Source organism: Puntigrus tetrazona, chromosome 4 (assembly GCF_018831695.1).
Source record: "Puntigrus tetrazona isolate hp1 chromosome 4, ASM1883169v1, whole genome shotgun sequence".
Lineage (NCBI taxonomy): Eukaryota > Metazoa > Chordata > Actinopteri > Cypriniformes > Cyprinidae > Puntigrus > Puntigrus tetrazona.
Window position 1 is genome coordinate 21,081,318 of NC_056702.1, and position 10,482 is coordinate 21,091,799.

The 10,482-nt window shown below is 41.9% G+C and overlaps 1 protein-coding gene across 1 annotated transcript in view; it reads right to left on the reverse strand.

The window, feature by feature from the left end:
• The window catches only part of LOC122342952 (NACHT, LRR and PYD domains-containing protein 3-like), a 924,523-nt gene that overhangs the window by 512,939 nt on the left and 401,102 nt on the right, over positions 1-10,482 (reverse strand). The window lies entirely within an intron of this gene.

Below are 10,482 nucleotides of genomic sequence, written 5' to 3' on the forward strand. Positions count from 1 at the left end.
AAGTCTGAGAGTTAAGCCAGGTCTAGATATTCCTGGCTGTAGTCCTCAAGCGTGCCCTGCTTGAGAGTTAGTAATGGCATCGCGAGGCACATACCTGGCCATGGTTCAGGTGAAAAGCTGCTGGATCCTGGTTTGATGTAGCATTCTGTCACAAATGAGTGGTCTGAGGCGGTCGGATCCATTTGCAGGCTTTTATTCAATGAAGGCAAGTCAAAGCAGGCAGCAAACAGGTATATCAGACGCAAGGCAATGGCAAAATCCAAAAACAAGAAGGGGTCAGATCAAAAAACTTGGCTTGGCGTAACAGTTTGGCAGATTACACCATTCGTACATTCAGTTTTAATTTGGTACACGTTTTTTTTGAATACATAAAAACAACACATTCTTCTTCACGAAAAAACAATTCACATGCACACAGTAATAAAGCCTTATTCTCTGCTGGTGCCCTCAAGATTTCCCAGTGGGTTTTTATAAATAAATAATCAAATTAAGTCTGTGATGAACATAATTTAACAATGCGTTTACACAGGAACTAGGTTACAGAGAAGACACAGGGAATGAAAAACACAAGAAGAAGGTCCTGGGGTGTGACACCCTGTAATGAGATATCACTTTCACAATGAGTTTCTTCACTGGGTTTGGCAAGTCTTTCCCTGTTCTTTGTGAATAGCACCAGTTCCCAAGCGTGATTTCATCACATTTTGCTGGTTTAATCTATAGATTGCTCCTGCTGACTGTATACGCTCCCTCACACAACTTGATTTTGAACACGTTTTTGTCATAAGTTCGATCAGTAACTTTTGTGGATTCACAGACTACAGTGAAGAAAAAACTGCCCCACGACCAGTAATTATAACCAGTAAAAATAAACTTCAAACCATTTTATCGTTTTGACATTGACAGCATAGTGTACAACTTTAAATCCTTGGAAATAAAGTTTTCTAGAATGCTCTCAGACCTGAAACAGCTTTAAGAATATGGAATTTAAGACCACTTCTCATCATGTGGTTCTAGCAAAACAAATAGCTGTTGTAAAATAGGTGACCATTAGGGGTCATGGTGCATTGGTGGCTACTGTGCAGAATTTTAGCACCCTAGAAGTACTTTGCAGTTATTGTGATGTACATAGAGTCCTGTTGTGGAAATTCGTTATCAGATCCAGAAAAAAATCTGCATAAAGTTCATGATAAATTATTGCTCTCCGATATCTTACAATGAGTTTACGCCAGATGAGAAAAACACATGCTATATTGTTATAGAGACTACTGAGAGAAGTTTATTTTAAAATATATTTAGCATTTCGACCGAAAGATGAAGGCAGTTGTAAAGAGACACAGGTAAAGAGACACAGGATGTATTTTAAAGCCTATTTTTTTATTCATATAAACACTCTTTATTGGTCGTCTCAGCCTCACCAGCGAACGCCAAATCACGGCACATTTATGCTAAGCATGTGCTCAGAATCAATTAACCCGAGATACAGATATAACTCTCTTTCACACATCAAAGAACAGTTGATGTAGTGAACAACCATGTTTATAACTACACTAAAACAAGGATGGTGTGCATTTTATGCAGTTTGTACATGTTAAGGGTTATATTAAATAACAAAATCACACACAACGCTTTTTCTCGTTTCCTTTTACTACAATGAAGCACTACGCGAGAACTGCATGACCAATCACAAACATGCATGTTTGCCGACGTATGATATAAATGAGAAACAACTGCTCAAAATGGACCAATCAAAAGATTTCTGGGTCTCAATCTTGTGTAGTCAGCATCTCATTAGTGTTTTTATTGTTGCAGTCTACAGCTGAAATTTTTTTAAGGCGCTGGGGCTGGTTGCCTTTCTAGTCAAGAAGACCGACTCAGGTCAGGATAAGACAGTGGCTGATAGTAAGTAAAGTTGATAAAACAAAAAGAATAAAGAGTGCACATCTTCATATCTTCATGAAGGAATGTATTTAGAAAGAAACAGAAGCTGAATCTATGCATTAATAATAATAATTTTATTAATAATAATAATAGATAATAAATAATAATAGAGTCCTCGCTGCTGCCGGAGAGGGTCTGGTATTCGGTGGTCCTTCAGTCCTCTCTACTGGCAAGGGGCTCCTCTCTATTACAGGATTAGAGGTCACCAGAGTGGTGGAGGAAGTTCACACGAGGACTCAAACCTGACCTTGTCCTTAAAGAGAAGGTCTACTACCAGCAGCAGTGAGAGAGATGGGCAGCTGAGCATTCGCCCTGGGTTATCTGCAGGAGTTGAGTGGATATATCCTTTCCTTCGGCTGGATAATCAAAAACTTTCAAATTTGTTGCAGAAAATACTCCACAGTATATCTCAGTGGACTCCCAAACAGCTACCGCCCAATCTACTGCTCTGCCAGTTAGCAACGACATTATAAAATCACAATTCTCCTCACACTCAAACTTATCCTCTTGGTGGCTGAGATATAACTTAACTTGGTGAACGAAGCCCTACATTGGTTAGCTGAGCCATTAAACTTGGTAGGTAGAGTAAAGCTTACCGTTGTGGTTGGAGTCGGAAGAGAGTGGATATAATGCGTAAGGTGTTCATTGATGGACTGTAGCTTGGTAAGTTGTTCTTGATAATTGTTAGGGTTATGTATTGACATTATGCTCCTTTGATCCTTCAGTTTCAGTATCCATCTGGTGCCAGGCTTTGTCCGCTTGGTGAGAACGGAATGTTGAGTTAAATGTTGACAGTTATGCACCTGTGGCCCTTTTAGTTTCAGTTTGATTCTTGGTCATAACATGGCCTCCGTATAATACTGATAGGGTCACCGGAAGAATCTGAAGGAGTGAAGATTCTGACGCACGAGAGAAGGTTGCCAATTGTTTTCATTTACTGTATCTTGTCTTTTCCTCTATAAATAAAGCAACTTGCAACCTGAGCTTCGGAGGCAAAGCAGGGAGGCAAAAGGGAGGTTAAGGAGAAACCTGCTTCTCTCCCGCTTGCAATCGACAGCGCAATCCTTGCAAGCTAAAAATCTAAAAACTTGTCTTGTGTTTTATTTCGCTTTGAGTTGATCCTTCCTGGTAAAGAGCCGTTTGAGTGAAATAGTCTCAACATTTACTTGGTCCTTCGAGCCGGATCCCAACACGACAGAGCGGAGGAGGAGAGGACGAAGAGGAGCTGAGAGATAGTCTCTGGATCCAGAGCCAGGCAGTAGCTGCCTGCAAAAATCCACCCGCGTGAATTCGAGGGGGGTCGGTGATTCTTCGTCTGGAAAAATCAACTTCTCCGAGCTGTCTGACGGGAGCCGTTGGAAGGACAACTCAACGCGCACTGATCAGGTGATATACCGGTATTGTTTCTTTTATGGGTGAAGTGTGTCTATGAGACTGCAGTATAATAGGTACCGGCTCGAGTTCGTAGCCAGTGTTTGCCTGTTAAGGTGAAGGATCTGTATCGACAGTGAAGCCAAGATTACTAGCTGCTTTGGAAGCACAGTAATCTCGACAGACGAATTCTGTCACCAATAGTCTGGGACATTGGTTTGTCGACAAAAAGTTGTTCTAAGAGCGCAGAGTATGAATGGTATGAATGTGTTGTATGAAAGTCATTGTGAATCACTAGGATTTACGAATAAGGTGGTTGTTGTGGTTTAGGAATAACACAACTGATATTTCTCCCCACTAGAAGGGGAGTTGTGTTATTCAAACATAAAATTTATATTGGGTTTGCGTCAAAATTGAAAAGTTGGTTTGTTCAGACGGCTGTATAGAGACAAATTAGTGTCTGTAGAAGCTTGGTGCAGTGGACGATCTGATCAGCCCGTGTGACTAATCCTGACTCTTACCAAAAAGCAAAAATGGGTGCAGAAAATAGTAAATTGATGGGAGATCCAAAGTTTATGCATACATATTCGCAGACAGTGTGCGATATCTCAATGAGTGGAATAAAAATATGATTTCAGTGGTAAATTAGTCAAAAGGGACTGCGCTTCTCTTAATAAACAAAATAAAGGTTGATTTATCCTTAGCCAAGGAAAAAAGGTTGATTTGTTGAAACTTCAATTGATTGAAGCGACGAAGTGGCAAGAGCAGGCTGATAAAAGACAGGTGGAAGTCGAAGAGAAAAAGACAGAAACTAGAAAGATTGGTTGCAGTGCAAAAGAAGAGGATCCAGCAGATTATGTTGGGAGACCAGAGGCATTGTATAGGCAAGAAAAGTTAAGAGTAGAGAGAGCAGCTAGAGGCCAGAAGACGGCTGCAGCAGCTCAGCGAGAGGAGCCGAGAGAGCAGGCAGCACAAAGAGCAAGTGCGAGTAAAAGGGAAAGAGACAGAAAAACATGACCGATCCAAGATAACTGAATTCAGTCCCCTCAGACTAGACGAAATACACCTTATGCTGAAGCAGTTGCTCTGATAGAGAGAATTAAGGAAGAAAAAGAGCATAAAAAGACCCTTGAACTCCTCACACCTTTCATCAGATTCAGATTCTGTTTTTCCAGCCATCCAAGTGGCAAATCCACATTATGGTGTAGAGGACGATCGCAATAGATACCTTAATGTGTATCGCCCTGGTCAGACCAAGAAGTTAAAGAGGCAGCAAACGCACTTGGTCCACTTGAAAATACCGCTGCATGGATAGAGAATTTTAACCAACTGATACGCACGTGTCGTTTAAATGGCCAAGAGGTTGACAGAGTTAGTAGATTGGCTCTTAAATACAAATATGGCCTGGTTAGGATAATTTCACGGGTCTAGATAGGAATAATGATCCGTTAGCTCATGATGGAGAGGCATGCGAAATGCAGTAGAGCAATTGACAGAAAGAATTAGAAACACCCTTGGAACACGCCCAGATTACTCTAATATATCCCAGTGTACACAGAAAGATGGAGAAGATGTACAGGAATACAGAGCACGTCTGGAAGAAGTTTTAGGAACAGTGGGGTTCAGTATAGTGTCGTGGAGGCTAGTCCATACCAACAGCAATTAAAACAACCACTCCTTTCAGGATTCAATCCTCAGTTGGCAAACTACATCAAAAAATATAATATAAACTGGTCCACAGACTCAGTAAATAGCATAATGAATTATGCCAGACATGGACAGGGATTGTCCAGTAAACCTCCTGGGTAGGGATCTCATGTCCCCACTTCAAATCTCCAAACAGGCACTAGGAAAAGGAAGGCATGGTTGCTATAGGGAAGGATGAGGAAGTGCCAGAACCAACACCCCAAAGACAGAAGTTAAAACTGAAAGTGACCTGCATGTGACTATGTATTACAAGTGAGACCAAGGGCCCGACCCAGCCTACTCAGAAATATTTTCGAGGCTAGGCCCTCAACACGTGACATTGAGCACACTATACACAGACAGAAAAGGAAATGCTGTTTGCTCTGTGAAACTTTACAGCGAGGCACAGCGACTTTTTGAAGGTCAAGGCAGACCGCCACATGTATCTTTGTCTAAAACAGATAAGATGAAGTGGGAAGTGTTGCCAAAACTGATAGAGCAAGGACAGCTAGACAGATGGTCAGACAATGGGGATGGGTGGGAAGTGAATGAGAGGCGCTCTCTCTATTCCAAAACAGTGAACTGGATGTGTACACTTACCCCAGAGCCCATTTGACTGAAGACACAATATGACATTCTTTAGCCGCTGTTGAGATAGATCCCTTTCTCAAAGCAGTGCCAGAAAAATTTTGGTCAAGAGGGAAGACAGACGTAGGGTTAATGACAACAGCATCACCCGTGGTTATAAAGCCAAAAACAAACTATAGGCCCCGCATAAAGCAATATCCCCTTAAGCCAGATGCACAGGAAGGCATAAAACCAGTTATTGAAGAAATGATAAAGGCAGGTATAATAGTTGAAGCCCCCGAGGCCCACTGTAACACGCCGATTTTTCCTGTCAAGAAAGCAGACTCCCAGAGCTGGAGGATGATTCAAGATTTAAGAGCTGTAAATCAAGCTGTAGAGAGCAGGGCCCCCTGTGTGCCAGATCCACACACATTGTTGAATCAGTTAAAACCTGAAATGAAATGGTTTACGGTAGTGGATTTAAGCAATGCATTTTTCTCCATACCAGTACATAAAGACTCACAGGGGTGGTTTGGGTTTACTTACAAATGTAAAAAATACACTTACACCCGCCTTCCTCAGGGATTTGTTGATAGCCCGACAATCTTTTCATCAGAACTAATGAGCTGTCTGTCACCCCTCGCAGTTCCAACCCACAGTCAGGTTTTAGTTTATGTCGATGACGTATTGATTGCCTCAGACACACAAGAGCACAACAAAGAAGCTGCTGTAAAAGTGTTTCAGCATTTAGCAGCGACAGGGAACAAAGCTTCTTTAGCCAAACTGCAATGGGCAAAACAGGAAGTGGTATTTTTAGGTCACAAAATAACCCCGCTAGGTAGAGCCCTAACTGATAGCAGAAAAGAGGCTATACAGCTAGCACCAAAACCGAGACAAAGCAACAGATGTTGCAATTTTTAGGTTTGTGTAACTACTGCAGACAATGGATTGCAGACTATGCCATACTAACACAGCCCCTGTTAGACATGATTTATGGCATTCCTACAGCCATGAAAGATAAGATTAGCTGGATTCAATCCACAGTGTTGAGTTTACCTGATTATTCCAAACCATTTAATCAGACAGTAGACTGCAAAGACAAATTTATGACGTCAGTGCTGACACAGGAGTCAGGGGAAAGAACAAACCAGTAGCTTACTACTCTAAGAGGCTAGATCCAGTGGCTTGTGCACTTCCACCTTGTGTGAGAGCTGTATGTGCAGCAGCCCTAGCAGTCCAGGCAACAGCTGAAGTAGTGTTGTTTCATAAACTCACACTATTGGTCCCACACTCAGTCGACGCACTATTAACTGAAACAAAAATGTCATTTCTATCACCAGCAAGACATTTAGCCGTCATGTCCACTTTAATGTCACAGCCACATCTCACCATCAAAAGATGTACGACATTAAACCCATCTTCTCTGTTGCCAACTTGTAATGACGGCACACCACACTGTTGCTTGACCAGCACAGAACAGAATTGCAAACCTAGGCCTGACTTGAGAGATGTTCCATTAACTGAGGAGAGACACTGTTTGTAGATGGTTCATGCTCTAAAAATAGCCAAGGTGAAAATCAATGTGGTTATGCTGTTGTGTCAGAAAAAGAGATAGTGACTGCAGGGAAATCTCAATAGCTCATTCTGGTATGCAGTGGATTAAGTGATAGTCGAAGTAAGATGAGGCGGGAACCAAGGTCGAATCCATTTGCAGAAGTTTATTATGGACAACAGTAACAATCATAAATGATAAGACAGACAGTGGGTCACTAACAAAGTGGCAGTCCGATCTGTCGACAAACACAGGGAATATCAAAGAAACAACAGTAACAAGGCAGGCAGTGAGTCAAAACCAGAATATCAGTCCAAAGGGCAGGTCCATGAATCAAGAGTCGAAGAAACAGGCAGAGATCATATACGTGGCAACAGACAAGAATAGATCCAGAAAACACTTGGGAAGGAAGAGTAACTGGAAATACTTCACAGTGAGCACATGAAGGGCCTCTGGTTATAAAGCCCACAAACAGTAAATGAGCGAAGAGGAGTGGAGACGCACTTATATTTTTCTCTGTCATTTGACTTTTAGTCAAGTCACAGCCAGTTGTCTTCTCTGACCTCTTTCCACCTCTGCTTGTTAAAAGAAAAATGAAATAATACTTTGGACATCCAGTTATTATTTACTATAGTTAGTGTTACTAATACAGTATTATTCATTTCAAAGTCCCCTTCAAAGTCAAATTTTAGATGCTTTAAAACTCTTCTTTGATCATCAAAATGACATTTAAATGCTTTTATCCTAATGAAAATATTTAAAATAGCTTAAAATTGCTTGAATATAAATCTACACCCTTGCCACATTTGCTACACACAGATCTATGAATATGCAAACTCAGTTATCCTCAGATTATCCTGATCCACAGATAACATTTTTACTCGAGGGCAACAATATAGTGAATATTCAAGCTGCTTTATGATGTTGTGTCTTAAGATATGTCAGGTTAAAACAGCTCAGACTTGTTTTAGTCCAGGAGTAGGTGCAAGCCTTGTCTGTGAAGCCAGGGGATGATTTTTATTTTACTATAAAAAAGGTATACAGGGCCCTTACTCTACAACCTTATAAAAAGTCTAATACAAACAAAAATGGCACCCTCCTTCCTACTCAACGCAAAAACAAACAAGAGAGATAAATGGATTCAATCTATAAGGGATAACTAAAGATAACACTGAAGTGTCTTTACAAGGTCTCAAACACAGAAGTGTTCAGTGTGACAACGCAGGATTTCTACTTCAACAATCTCAACACATTTGAGAGAAATGTACACCAATAGCACTAGCAACAAGGCTTCTAAGGACGAGTCCTCAAACACCACACATCATCCAGCCACCACTATTTTGAGGATAGCTGTAGATTAAGTACTCTCTCTCTTCTCCAATCACCCAATCGCTAATTATCAGCTTCAGGTGGGGAGACTCTGCAGGGAGAGAGAGAGGGCTTCAGTCTCAAACGCCGCTCTTCCTAAGATGAAGCTTCCTACTTGACTGGTTTCTGATACACCCCTACCCAGAAGAACAATCCTCAAATCACTCACTGAAACACACAACACACACATTTTACAATATGTCCCCAGTGTAAACTGTGATTGTAAAAATCCCCTTTTATTTACAAACCTGAAGCAACCTTCTGAAGAACATCTAGATACCATTTACAGATGTCCAAAATATCCTGTACTTAAATGAACTGCAAAGTGTGTTTTAAGCCTAAAATGTACTTTTATTGGAAGAATTGTTGTAAGTCTTTGTAGTTTTTGCATCCCAGCACTGTTTATTAAAAAAAAAAAGTAAAAAAACATTTTATTGAATCAACAAGAAACATCAGATTTTAATGTGAAAACATTACCTAACATGTCACGCTTTTTCTAACAAGGTAATTTGTTTAAAGTTAGAAATTTTCCCAGCTTATTACAGCAGCGGACACTTAAATAGTTTAAACAAAAAAGCATTAATTTATACGAAGATAATTTTATAATGAGGTGCATTTTTTTTTTTTTCTTCTCTGCCCGTCCTCGGAGTAGGATGTGTTTTTCCTCCCTCTCCCTACCCGTGACCTTGCCTGCTTGTGCTTCTTAGTCTCGTCTTGTGTCTACTTTTCTCCACTTGAGAGACTCTCTCTGCCCTGCTCTCCAGCTGAAAACATGGATTTGATCAACTGGTCTCTCAACGCAATTGACACCATCTTCTCGAAGAGAAGCGTGGGTTCGGGGGAACCCGATTGTCCTGCCGGGACGATGGCGGCCGGGTATTCGATGGACGCGTGGGAGAAGTGGCGTCTCGTGTGCTTGGAGCCTCTTTCCGTGGAGGATATTGAAGATATCTTTCTTTTCGGAACCTTGATTACGGGGCTATTGCTGATCGGATTGGGCATAGCCCTGGTTTATCGACAAATTGAGAGAACGAGGGCAGCTGTCCACAGCCCCACAATGCTGCCTGGAGCTGTCGGGACTCAGACTGTGGTTGTGAACCGGCGGTGGGGAAGCAGAGCTGTCGGGACTCAGACTGTGGTTGTGAACCGCACTTTGGATAACATCGTGGGGAAGCTCGAGGCTCTGTTTCGGAAAATGGACCAGGATGGACAATAGAGTAGTTCGGGTAAATTGTCTATGACTACTCGCACCAAGCCTAAACAAATTCCATTCTTATCTGGTTTTGACTCCCTGTACCATGCACTGGCCTCGGCCAAGGCCACTGCTGGAAAAACAACTCCCCCGGCAGATCACGGCAGTGAAGACGCTCTCGCACTCCTCACCCCCACCTTTCCGCCTGCCTGGCAGACGGGTCTGGATCAAGGGCTGCATCGACGGCTGCCAGAGAAGGATGACTGCTCGCCAGTGGAGGATCCCAATACCCCAGATTTTTACCTCGTCTTACATGTTGTCAAAAGTGTCTAAACTATGTGCTTCTATTGCTGAGGTGTTTTTTTTTCCCGTTACCACACTGTGGTCCCTTAGGAGCACAGTCTGGGTTTGGCTTATTTTTTTCTCGCCTCACCTCTCCTCATGTAATGCTGTACTTCTTTATTTCTGTCATCCCGTCATGTCTACCCCCATCTTGTATCTGTATGTGGATGGGATGATGGCCCAAAAGCATTTCACTACATGTCGTACTACGTATGTCTGTGTATGTGACAAATAAAATTTGAATTTGAATTTGAATTTTGAATTTGATGAGGTGTGTATTAGAGCTAAAGCACCACCACTGCTTTCAGAAGCACCATCAATGATTTAAATTTGGCATTTGTCTATCATTTCTGTGTTCTGGCATCTGAGGGTTTTGACTCAGGAACACACTGCTGGGATGTGGAGGTTAAAGAGAGCCCGGTCTGGAGACTTGGAGTAACTACAGAATTCAACCAGAGGAAGGGAC